This window comes from Danio rerio, chromosome 22 (assembly GCF_049306965.1).
Source record: "Danio rerio strain Tuebingen ecotype United States chromosome 22, GRCz12tu, whole genome shotgun sequence".
In the NCBI taxonomy this organism is placed as follows: domain Eukaryota; kingdom Metazoa; phylum Chordata; class Actinopteri; order Cypriniformes; family Danionidae; genus Danio; species Danio rerio.
The window spans coordinates 32,314,835-32,328,253 of NC_133197.1; the positions used below are offsets into that span (position 1 = coordinate 32,314,835).

At 47.7% G+C, this 13,419-nt stretch overlaps 1 protein-coding gene across 5 annotated transcripts in view; it reads right to left on the minus strand.

The window, feature by feature from the left end:
* LOC100535347 (V-set domain-containing T-cell activation inhibitor 1-like) overlaps nt 1-13,419 on the minus strand; it is an 82,222-nt gene that overhangs the window by 54,250 nt on the left and 14,553 nt on the right. The window lies entirely within an intron of this gene.

Below are 13,419 nucleotides of genomic sequence, written 5' to 3' on the forward strand. Positions count from 1 at the left end.
TCTCAAAGTGACCTGATTGGTAAAATTTTTTTTCTTTACTCAAAAATGATTTTAGTGTATTTTAAATGTGGGTCAAGACTGGCCAAACTCACATGGCCCACTTATCAAATTTTTAAATCTGGACCAAATCTTGTGTGCCGCCTTAAAAACGGTGCCACCTCTGCCAAACCCGGGCCATGTTTGGCCCACATGCTGTATGCCTGTGCCGGATGAATGCCTGCTGTGCCAGCTTTTTGCCAAATCTGGGCCAGAATTCTTTGCTACTAGGGAACCGTTATTCTGTTATACTTGGACAGGGACAAGTTTCAAAGAAGAGTTTTGAAACACAAACATCATATGTTAAATTGGACAGTATGATCTACTGATGACATTTACTTCATGCTACTGTTAAAACACTGAAAACACTGCACTTACAGTGTGTCATTTTGGTAAAGTAGATGCTCACAGAATTTGAAAGAGAAATTGCAAAAGGCACAAAATAAATTAGCATGAATATTTTCAAAAATGCATCCAAAAGCACATTTTCACAAAGAGTGTTTTAATAAATTAAGTATGTTAACTGTTAGTAATAGAGTGTGTTTTTTAAAACTGGGAAAGGTACGTAAAATGTTTAATAATGTGGTTCCTAGTTATTTGATAAACTATTTTTTAAATGGTGGGGCAACAGCATTCATACAGTACTAGGAGTTGGGATTTTAATATTTGTTTATTTAAGTTTAGAAGTTTAGTGGGGGAAAATATGTTTTTATATACAAGTGCAATCATGTGGAACAAACTACCAAAATCAATCAAGGAAATAAAAGATTTAGGGTTGTTCAAAAAAGCTATCAAAAGATGTTTTTTTGATGAGGATAATTAGTTTGCATGGTGGATCCTCGACAGTTTTTTTTAACAAAGTGTATGGAATACTTTTTGTACAGTTTGTCTAAAATCTGTCAAATTCAATTCAATAATTCCAATAAACAGAACAAAAACTATTACAGTCATCTCTGGTCTTGGTTTTGTTGCTTGGTTCATACTTCCTCTTATTTGTCTTTCTGAATGGACAAAATAAATATTAAAAAACAATATGAAAACACAAATACACATCTGTTCTTAGAGCAAAATATTAGTGCTGGACAAAGATTATTTGCATCCAAGATAAAAGTTTGTTTTAACAAAAATTCTCTTATGATAAGCACGTGTATCTTCCCTTATCACTGTGTTGAAGATTGTTGAGTTTGAGCGAGAAGTTTCCATTCTTATATTCATCAGGGAAGGTATCAGCTCTGTTCTTATATGCTTGATTTTGTCCCTCTACTGAAACTTGTCCATTAATAATGTCGTACACGTTCAGATTATTGTGTCTCCAGCACACTGTGATGTCTTGAACTGTGAGCTCAGGTTGTCCAGAAGAGCATTCCAAAACAACTGAGTCACCAATAAAACCCACAATGCTCTCCTGCAGAGACACTAAAAAGAGAAAAGATGATTATATAAAAATAAAGAATAAGGCATTTTCTAACTTGACTGATAAACTTGTGCTCACGTTCAGACATCAGCAGCATCAGCTGGATTAAGACCAATATTTCTTGCCTGTTAATAAAAAAGTTTAAATTAATATTTGGCAACACATATCATAGTCTCCTTACACTTGTTTATGCTTAGTTCACTCTAATTCTCAACTATCACTCTATATATCAATGAATCTCAGACACGCAGGTTTTCACTGTGCTTCCTTTACTTCACATGCATGCGCATAGCAATGACGTCATACACTACAAACCATACATGGTCTGTCACATCCTCCCATCCTGCTGTCTATATACATAACATATTGGAACATCTTTCCTTTTTTTTTTTGTTTTTTTTTTAAACAATTTATATACAGTAATATGTGCACTGTATGCAAGGAACAACATAACATTACAACATGTGCACAACAGCATAACACTGTATGCTCTTAATTTCGCTTCAGTGTCATAAAAACAATGACAGATGTTTAAACAAAATCTCTCAAGTGTGTTGGTCTTTTAACTATTCTGCCACTTCTAGTTATCACAACACTGTTGCTGGTGTCTGTATGGTGTGTGCGTGTAATGCGTGTCTCTGGAACTGCCTTTGTATGTCCCTCATCTGGATGATTAGTCTGAGCAAGCTTGACAGTATTCCCTGTGTCTGCTCCCTGTGGTCTTCCAGGCACAGTCCTGAGATGTTTCCGATTTCTCCGTACAACAGTTCCATTTTCCAGCTTGACAGTGTATGATCGGTTATTGGTCATTCTTTCCACCTTTGCCAGTGTCCAGTGTGCTTTACGTTTTGTGTCCAACTGGACTCTTACTTGTTCTCCCTCCTGCAGAGGTCTAAGATCTTTCGCCCCTCTGTTGTAGTAGTAGGCTTGTTTGCGTTGGTTGATTTTTACAGCGTGCTCTGTGTTTACAACACCTGGCTGCAGGAGGCTGTCCCGTGTTGGCAGTAATGTTTTAGTTCTTCTGCTCATGAGTCTTTGGGCAGGACTGGCATTAAATCCTTGAGATGGAGTGTTCCTGTGCTCTAGTATAGCCAGGTATGGATCAGCTTTTGCTCTCTTAGCTTTTTCCATGAGATGTTTTGCGGTTTTAACTGCTGACTCGGCTTTGCCGTTGCTTTGCGGATATGCTGGAGATGACGTCACATGCCTAAATTCCCAAGCTATGCTGAATTTTTTAAATTCCTGAGAGCTGTACTGTGGCCCGTTATCAGAGATAACTGTGTCTGGGATCCCGTGTCGTGCAAAATGGGCCTTTAGTTTGTGTATCACTGTGCTTGAGCTGGTATCAGTAAGATAATCAATTTCCCAGAAGTTAGAAAAATAGTCAACTGTGATGAGATACGCTCTGTTGTTGAATGAAAAAAAATCTGTGCCTACTTTTGCCCAAGGCCTTATCGGAATGTCATGTGCGCACATTGTCTCTTTCTGCTGTCGCGCATCTACAGTTCTGCAAACAGCACATTTCCCTATGTATTCTCTCATAGCGGCACTCATTCCAGGCCAGTATACACAGTCTCTTGCTCTTCGTAAACAGCTTTCTATGCCTAGATGTGATGCATGAATTCTCTCCATGATCTCTGTTCTCAGCTTTGCTGGTATTAGAGCTCTCTTACCTCTAAAAATCACTCCACCTCGCTCACTAAGCTCTTCTCCTATAGAAAATAATTGTCTCACCTCTTCTTTCAGCTGAGTTTTCTCCTCTGGCCATCCCTGAGCTATCACTTGCTGCAACATCTGAAATTTCTCATCCTTAGCTGTTTCTCTCTGTATCTTTTGTAGAATCCCTTCTGATATGGGCAGGTACTGCAACATGTTGATTGTCTCAATTTCTGTCTCTACTGATCCTTCTGCAGCACATTCTGATAGGTATGCTCTGCTGAGAGTATCTGCTAAGTGCATCAGTTGACCTGGCACATAGACAACGTTAATGTCATATCGTTGCAGTCTCAAAAGCATTCTCTGTAATCTTTTGGGCGCATTAAGCAATGGCTTTTTTACAATGGTTTCTAGGGGTTTGTGGTCTGAGTGTACTTCTACTTTCCTGCCATATGTGTACTGGTGAAATTTCTCCATTCCAAAAAGAATTGCTAGGCATTCTTTTTCTATTTGTGCATACCCTTTTTCTGTGGCTGTGAGGGCTCTGCTGCTATAAGCGACTGGTTGTCCTGCCTGCAAAAGTGCTGCGCCCAGTCCTGTCTCAGAGGAGTCACATTGCAAAACTAGGTCGTCCTCTGGATTGTAGTACTTCAAAACAGGTGCTGAGGCAATCATTTGTTTCAGTTTGTTGAATGCATCTTCCTGTACATCAGTCCACTCCCAAATCACATCTTTGTGTGTCAGTTGTCTTAATGTGTCACAGCTGTCTGATAAATGTGCACAAAATTTAGACAAATAGTTCACCATACCTAATAATCTCTGGAGTCCCTTCACATCAGATGGCCTGGGCATCTCCAATATAGCTCTCACCTTCTCTGGGTCAATCTTTAATCCCTCAGATGTCAGTCTGTGTCCAATATATGGCACCTCTTTCTGTCTTAGCTTGAGTTTGTTGAAATTTAGTTTAATGTTTCTGTCTCTACAACGGTCCAGGAGTTGTCTTAGCTTTGTGTCATGATCTTTCTCAGCTGCCTCATCATTGTCACCTTCACCACAGATAAGGATGTCATCCGCTATTATCCGTATTCCTGGAAGCCCCTCTAATGCCTAAGTCAACCTGTGCTGGAACACTTCTGGAGCCGGGCTGATTCCCATAGGCATTCTAATCCATCTGTACCTGCCACATGGCATTGCAAAGGTAGTGAGGTAGCTTGACCGTTCTGAAAGCCTTATGTGCCAGAACCCATCTTTCACGTCACACACTGTAAAGACTCTCGCTTTGGTCAGATCGGGGAGAACATCATCTATGGTGGGTAAGGGAAAATGTTGACGTCTCAATGCTTTGTTTAATTGTCTTGGGTCGATACAAATTCTGAGTTTTCCAGACGTTTTTTTCACCACCACCATTCTGCTAATCCACTCTGTGCTCTTTTCCACCTGAGCTATAATGCCTCTCTCTACCAGGCTTCCCAGCTCATCTTTTAGGTGTTTCATTAGTGCCACAGGAACTCTTCGCTTTGGAAGCCTTACTGATTTCACTGCGTGATCCACTTCTAGGTTATATTCTCCTTCCAGGCATCCATCTCCTTCAAATACGTCAGCATACTCCCTATGTATGTCACTTTTGTCCCATGGTTCTTTTCCTCTGCATCTTTCTGTGGTAACAATATCATCAATTGCCATAATATTTTCATGCTGTATTCTTACCAGATCTATTGCCTGTACTGCCTTGTTTCCCAGTAGGGGCACTGAAGAGGAGTCTTCCACAACAATAAACTCCATCCGGTACAGTTTTCTATTTCTCGGGTTTCTTATTTTTATTTTGCATTTTCCCACTGGTGCTCTTATTATACATGACCAGGATTTGTTCAGTATTTTCCATCACGGTGTCAGGGTTTAACTGCTGAATGGGAATTACGTTACAACTGGCTCCACAGTCTAATTGAAATTTTACTGGTCGTTCTCCTATCAACATGGTTGCAAACAGTTGTTTTTCCTGTGTGTCCTCTCTCATTTGCGAACTAAGGCTTAGGATTTCCTGAAATGGTTCCTCTTCAATTTCTGCCACACTGTGTATTCCTTTTCTCTTAGTTTCTTTTGTTTTACATGTGGCAGCAAAATGGTTTAATTTGCCACATTTTCTGCATTGCTTTCCATAAGCTGGGCAACTCAGTTTTTTCCACTCATGCTGTTTTCCACAAAATTTACACTTTGTAGGAGTTTGTTTTGCACCCTGATTTTGTTTAATTATCTGTACTGTGTGCACTTCTTCAGCTTTCTGTCCTTCTATGGTCATTACATTCTCTTTTGACAGTTCTGATGCTCTACAAATCCTTACGCATTTCTCAAGCGTCAGTTCAGGCTCTCTTAATAGACATTCTCTCACATGTGAGTTCAGTATGCCGCAGACAATTCAGTCTCTAATCAGAGAATCTTTAGCTGATCCAAAGTTGCATGTGTCCACTAGCACTGTCAAATCAGTAATATACTTATCAATCATTTCGCCTGAGTTTTGATTTCTGGAGAAAAATTTGTATCTTTCTACTGTTTCGTTTGGTGCTGGATTGCAGTGCTATCTGAACGCGGTTATCAGCCTTTCGAGCGTCAGTTCACCGTCAGCCGGGAGGGCGGCGCCTAGCGTCTTACTCAGTTCTCTCCCGGTTTCTCCGATTAAAAACTGGAAAACTTTTACCTTCGTCTTGTCATCCGCATCTGTAAGCGATAAATCAATGTACAGGGAAAACGTTCGAGGTTACTAAAGTAACCCTTCGTTCCCCGAGGAGGGGAACGGAAGCACTATAAGTGGATTTGATTGTAAAATCCACGCATTGGGAGGTTCGGTTCAGAAGCTACTCGTCTGAAAGAGTATTGAACGGGCCAATTAAGAATGAATTGGCAGCGCAAGCCTGCGCAGGTGAGCGGCATAAGCAATCAACTGAGTATATAAGCTCACCTGGCGCCAGCAGACGCTATCCTTTTTAAGCTGAAGAGACTTTTAACAGCTAAGGGACAGTCATTATGGCGACGGAGTATAGTGCTTCCGTTCCCCTCCTCGGGGAACGAAGGGTTACTTTAGTAACCTCGAACGTTCCCCTTCGGGGGGAACTTCAGCACTATAAGTGGATTTGATTGTAAAATCCACGCATTGGGAGCCCATTGAAAGCGTCATAATGACTGCACCTTACCAACACCCCCGATGAGGAGATAGTCAAGCAAGCGTGACGCACCCACATCATGGGGGGCGCGGTCCTCCAACGTGTCCCTGGCCCTAATTTATCCTACTTCAACAGAAGTTTTACGGATTTAGATATATTTTTTGGGAAGTCGTGAGCATCTAGATAATTCTAGGAAAATACGACAGTACGTTGGGAAGCGTGCCATCCCGATAGGGAGGACGCTGCGGAGGCCATCCGTTACCCAAGGGGGGATAGATGGCAGAATTTACATATGGACTAGCCCTAAAAAGGGGGAGTACGCATAGCAAAAGAGTGGTTAGCGGGGAGGGAAGACACGGGTCCGCCCAGGGGGGGGGACTTAACCGTGGCTGAATAAGCATATGGGATCGCCTAGTGGGGATCACGCATAGCAGGCACCTTTACCCAAAACGCGGGCTGACCAGTGGGCAGACCTACAACGTAGTGGGCCAGCAAGTGACTCCTCCGCTGAGTCAGTGCTGGGGGCCACGGAGGAATCTGCAGGGCTCACCTGACGGGGAACTTTACTGACAGATAAAAAGGCGCACGTATCTCCGTGTTAGGGAAAATGGCGCAGCAAGCGTGTTTCAACACCCTACCGAATTGTTTCCTCAATCACCAAGGGTTACCTAATACCCTTGAGGAAACCGGCTCCACTCGCAGATTGTAAAACCTTGCAAATGTGTTGGGTGTCACCCAGCCCGCAGCTCTACAGATGTCTGTTAGAGGGGCGCCGCGTGCGCGCGCTCGAGAGGATGCGAAGCTCCGAGTGGAGTGCGCACGCGCTCTCGGGGGACGCGGCTCATCTCGGCTCTGATAGTGAAAGAAAGGCATCCACAATCTAGTGGGAACTTATTTCGGTACGGCACTTCCCTGCTGCCGACCGCTATAACAGACGAAGAGCTGCTCAGATGATCTAAACTCTGAGTGCGGTCCGGATAATACGCAAAACGCGAACTGGACAATAAAGAAGGGCTGGGTCTGCCTCCTCCGAGGGCAGCGCTTGCAGGCTCACTACCTCGTATTAAAACGGAGTGGTAGGAACCTTGGGCACATATCGCGGGTGGGGTCTCAGGACGTGAGAGAAGCCAGCCCAATTATAGGCACGAGTCACTGACCGAAAAATGCCTCCGGGTCCCCGACCCTCTAATCGATATCAACGCGACCAGCAGAGCTGTCTTCAGGGACAGAAAGATACTGAGTCGAGGATCGAAGGGATCTGACGCGGCTTGTGTAGCGAGGGCGAGATCCTAAGAGGGCATGAGAGGGGGCGGGGTGGATTAATTCGCTTAACGCCCCTGAGGAACCGGATGATGAGGTTATGCGTTCCCACGGTGCTGCCAGCCACCGCGTTATGAGAGCGGAGATGGCAGCCACGTAACCTTGAGTGTAGAGGGCGACAGCCTGCTCTCCAACTTCTCTCGGCGTAAAGAAAGCACAACGCTGATCTGGCAAATTACGGGGGTCTTCTCAGCGAGAGACACACCATTCAGTGAATAGACTCCACGTCAGGGCATAGGCGCGCTAGGGGAGGGGGCTCTAGCCCGAGTGACGGTATTAGCCACCGCAATCGGAGGTTACCTAAGTCTTCCTCGCGTCTAAAAATCTCCAAAGATCGGCGAGGGTGCCAGGTGGTGCCCTGTCCCTGAGAGAGTAGGTGCTCTCTCGAAGGGACTGCCAGGGGAGGGCTATCGCGAGGGAGAGCTCTGACATCCAGGTCCGGTTGAGCCAGAGGGGCGCAACCAGCAACCTGTTCCACGTCCTCCCTGACCTTGCACAGTAACTGCGCGAGCAGGCTCACTGGGGGAAACGCGTATTTGCGCGTGCCCCGAGGCTAGCTGTAAGCCAGTGCATCCGTGCCGAGAGCACTCGGTCAGGGAAAGAACAACTGGCAATGAGCGATCTCGGGGGAAGCAACAGATCGATCTGGGCTTCCCCGAATCGCGCCCATATCAGCTGAACAGACTCGGGGTGGAGTCTCCATTCTCTAGGACGCAAGGCTGCCGTGAGAGCGCATCGGCTGCACGGTTGAGCTTGCCTGAATATGAATGGCGTGCAGCGATTTCAGCCGCGGATGACTCCAGAGGAGCAGACGGCGGGCGAGCTGAGACATGCGGCGAGAGCGCATACCCCCTATACGGCTGATATACGCCACCGCCGCCGTACTGTCCGTCCTGACCAGCACGTGTTGCCGCTCCAGCACTGGAAAAAAACGGCGGAGAGCGAGGAACACTGCCAACAGCTCCAGGCGATATGCCAATGCAACTGGGTACCTTTCCACAGGTCCGCAGCCGCATGCCCGCAACGCACAGCCCCCCAGCCCGTGTTGGAAGCGTCTGCTGAAACGACAACAAGACTGGACGCCTGTTCTAGAGACACCCAGGCCTGTAGGAACGAGGGGTCGCTCCAAGGGCTGAGGGCGCGGCGACACAGCGCAGTAACAGAGACTCGGTGTGCGCGCGCGTGCCATGCGCGTCTGGGGACTCGATCGTGATCAGCCAGTGCTGAAGTGGTCTCATATAGAATAATCCGAGCGGCATGAAGCGGCTGCGGATGCCATATGCCCCAGGAGCCTCTGACATAGTTTCAGTGGGACCACTATTTTACTGTCGAGCTCTCTAAGACAGTACAGCATCAGCTGAGCGCGCTCTCCGGAGAGGCGCGCTGCCATGGTGACCGAGTCCAACTCCAGCCCGAGAAAAGAGATCCTCTGCACGGGGGCGAGTTTGCTCTTTTCTCGGTTGACCTGAAACCCCCACAGGTGGAAGTGCCAGAGCACTTTGTCTCTGTGCATAATCAATTGCTCCGAGAGAGGGCAAAAATCAGCCAGTCGTAAAGAAATAGAGTATGCAGATGCCCGCGAGCCGAAGGGGCGCTGAGGCACCCTCCGCGGGCTTGGTGAGGACCCGCGGAGACAGAGAGAGCCCGAAGGGGAGGGCTTTGTATTGCCAAGCTCGACCTTCAAACGCAAACCGCAGAAACTGTCGGTGGCGAGGAAGAGTGGAGACATGGAAATACGCGTCCATCAGGTCTAATGCTGCAGGCCAACCCAGAGGACAAACGCACCGGAGGATGCGCTTCTGCGTGAGCATTCTGAACGGCAGCTTGTGCAGGCAGCGGTTCAAAACGCGCAGATCTAGGATTGGCCGTGACCCACCGCTCTTTTTGGGCACGATGAAGTGTGGGCTGTAAAACCCGCTCTCCATCTCGGCTGGAGGGAGCGGCTCGATTGCATCCTTCGCCAGGAGGACAGCAATCTCCTCTCGCAAGACAGGGGCGGACAGGGGGCTGACCCTGGTGAATACACACCCGCGACTTGGGGGGCCGTTTCGCGAACTGAATCGCATAGCCGAGTCTGATTGTGCGTATGAGCCACCGCGAAGAGCTGGCCCGCGCTAACCAGGCAGGCAGAGCTCCCGCTAATGGACTCATCGCTACAATCGCTGACGTACCAGCAGTGGGGCAGCGCGGAGTGGGTGTGCTGATCCGGGAAGCTCGCGGGTCCCACGGAAAAGCTGGAGGTGAGATATTTGCTCTCACTCCGAACCCGAGCTCCGGAGGGGAGGCTCGAGGGGTGGGAGAAAGGAGACCGTCCTCCCAGCGCTCGTGAGCCACTGGCGAAACGCACCGAATCTGCAAGCTAGAAAGCATAGCGTCCCAGACTGGCAGATTTCGGGCTGTCACATCTGGGGAAGTGAAAAGTGCCCTTTCATAATGTTTTCATGGCAGTAAAAAGTGCCGTTGGAAATGGGGCCCCGCCCTCCAGCGGGGAAAGAGCAAGTTCCCTCTTCTCCAGATGGCCTGTCCCAGGGGCGCTTCGCGGTCCGTTGCCGGACTTAGCGGCGTTCTGGGCAGGGGGGCTGCCTGCTTCCGAGGTGCCCGACGCGCTCGCTTCGCCGGAGGCGTGTGCGGGGGCGGAGCAGCTCTCGTAGGCGGGCGCCTTCGGCGAGGAGCAGGTATGAATGGCACGGCGGGCGGAGCGGGCTACGGACCGCCGATAAGACATCACCCACCAACTGCTCTCTCACCGCCTTGAATTCCTGGGTGAATTCACAGACAGTGTCGCCGAACCTGGCTGGGGATATGGGGAAGTCAAGAAAGCGGACTTTGTCGACTTTGCGCCTATCAGCCAGGGGTGGCGCTCCTGGACCACTAATATGGACATCGTCCTCCCCAACGCACACGCAGCGGACTCAGTAGTCCGAAGAGCTAAGTCGGCGGCGGTGCGAAGCTCGTAAGCCTGGGTTGGACCCACCCTCGTGCAGCTCGGCCAGCGCCTGCGCTTGGTAGCGCTGGTAGGTGGCTATCGCATGCAAGGCGGAAGCAGCCTGGCCCGCAGCTATGTAAGCTCTAGCTCCGAGGGAGGTAGATAACTTACAGGCTTTGGATGGGAGACGAGGCGGACCCCGCCAAGAAGAGGCGCCGCGCGGATTTACCACCATCGCGCACTCAACCTGAGGAATCGCCACATACCCCCTGGCTGTTTCACCGTCAAGAGTGATTAGGGTGGAGGGACACGCAGCACGAGCAGAAAAAAGTGCTTTACAAGACCGCGTGAGCCTACTGTGCACCTCCGGGAAGAAGGGAACGCCCCTCTAGTCGGTCTAGAAGCAGCCCGGGAAAGCACAGCTAACATGTCCGTTTCAGGATCCGTAGTGACAGCGCTCACCAGCCCGAAGGGGGCGAGCGGGTCTGGATCATCATCGGACAATGAAAGCCCACCCTCCGATGCCGCGGTGGACATCTGGTCTCCGGTGTCATCGGGCGTAAGGGCTACCATCTGTTAGACGGATCGCTTCCCCCGCCCGAAGCTTGGATGGAGCGCTTAGAGGAGCGGGAGGTCCGCGGGCCCATGGGCGACGGATTATCTCTCGCTGAAACCCTCAGATCTGCCCGAGTGCCCGCTGCAGAGCAGGGGACAACTGGGGTGGTTCGCCCTTTTGCAAAGGCTAACCGCGATCTTGCGCAACAGTCATGGCATCGCAATGACGACATGAACTGCCCGCGAGCAGCGCATTAACATGCTGGACCCCCAGACATGTAACGCAGTGCCCGCGCCCATCATCCGAGGACAGGAAACCACCGCATCCAGAAACGCACAGTCGGAGCGCCGTCCTGAAAAGGACGTGCTGCACGACTGTGTTGCTCTTTCTGTGAAGTTTGCAACTTTATACGCACCGCTCTGGAGGACCGGACCCAAAGAACGCCAGGCAAGGGAGAAACCCAGCTCAACCGTCTGCCGCTGCGTGTACACACTCTGGACCGGGAGAATGCTCTCGTTCGCTCAGAATCGCTGGTCACAGCAGGAGGAACCCTCATCGACTCGATCAGAAAGTCTCTGAAGCGAAAAGGATAGCGTCTGCTGGCGCCAGGTGAGCTTATATACTCAGTTGATTGCTTATGCCGCTCACCTGCGCAGGCTTGCGCTGCCAATTCATTCTTAATTGGCCCGTTCAATACTCTTTCAGACGAGTAGCTTTTGAACCGAACCTCCCAATGCGTGGATTTTACAATCAAATCCACTTATAGTGCTGGAGTTCCCCCCGAAGGGGAACTCTTCTTCCCATGCTTTCCAAGCTTTTGGTATATTCGTCGCATTCCAGTCAAAATTCGCTGGCGGCTTCAATCCGAAAGCACCCTCCATGATCGGCGCACGTCTCTCTTAATTACTTTCTCCGTAGTGATTTACCTCGGTCTTTCACTTTTCTTCTTGGTAATTTACCGCTGCCACCATGTTTATGCTTAGTTCACTCTAATTCTCAACTATCACTCTATATATCAATGAATCTCAGACACGCAGGTTTTCACTGTGCTTCCTTTACCTCACATGCATGCGCATAGCAATGACGTCATACACTACAAACCATACATGGTCTGTCACATTCTCCCATCCTGCTGTCTATATACATAACATATTGTAACAACACTGAAACATAAAACAAGTCACGGTTACAGAAATGTAACACTTTAAAAGAGTAATGCTCAATCCTAAATACATTGCTTGCTGTTTTAACTGTTTGGGCAATAGGGTATATGCCGAGCTAGTGCTGTTCCCATGCTGATACACTTCCGGTGACCTGTTATTGTGAACTTTTTCTCATTTTATACGGTTCCTTATACAGCATCGATGTTGAAATGTCATTAAAATACATTTAGTTAAATAAACTTTAGCATTTATTTAGTTGCTCAAGCGTAAAACGAGACAAAAAGCTGTTTACTCCCACGCGCTCGTCAGAATCGGCAGGCTAACGCAGAAGCTCCATTGAATATACTGGGGTAAAATAAATGCTCATATTATAAAGATATGGCAGGGAAAATGTAATTTAATGCAGTGCTTCTTGTACAATCTGAGACCCACTTTAAATCGGATATCACTCAGCTATTGGAGATCGCTGATTTTTTTTTTTTTAAAGAAAACAGTAGTGATGTGACGTTGTGCGCCGAGGCTTCGAAGCATGTATCAAAAAAACGATACATCTGGCAGTGAAGCAGTGTACCGGAGCTTGATTCGTTTTGCCATCATCACGTGATCAGTGACGTCCGAAGCTTCATTTTCGCCTTTACCCACGTGACTGCTTCAAATTTTGATTCAAATGTTTAAACACCCTCATAGTAAAGAGTATAGCGAGAGATTAGGCGTCGATTACATACATTTGTACTGTTTCAAAGCACTGCACCAGTCCCACACAGCAGTAATTAAACTAAAATACAATAGTAATTTTTAGTAAAAAGGTTTTGAACCATACTAAAGTGTATTAGCTTATTTTTTTACAACTATCTTTAAAGAAAACCACTGCATATCGTAGTATTGTCTTTAACAGAGACCATCTGGCGAGCGCATCTTTATAGTATCAATCACATGGCGTCCTTCTAGAGCACTCGCCTCCCACACAGGAATCGCTGGTTTGATCCCCGCTTGGAGCAGAGCTAGTTGTATTATGATAAACTTTTGAATACCTTGGATTTTACCACAGTCATCAGTTGTGTAATGTAATATATCTTGTGTAAAAACTACAGTATTTGAGTAATTTGTTTATATTGCTGTTGTTGTATTACTACATGAATGAGTTGGTCAGTTGTGAACATTTGACATTATGGCAGCACAGTGCTTTCCCACAC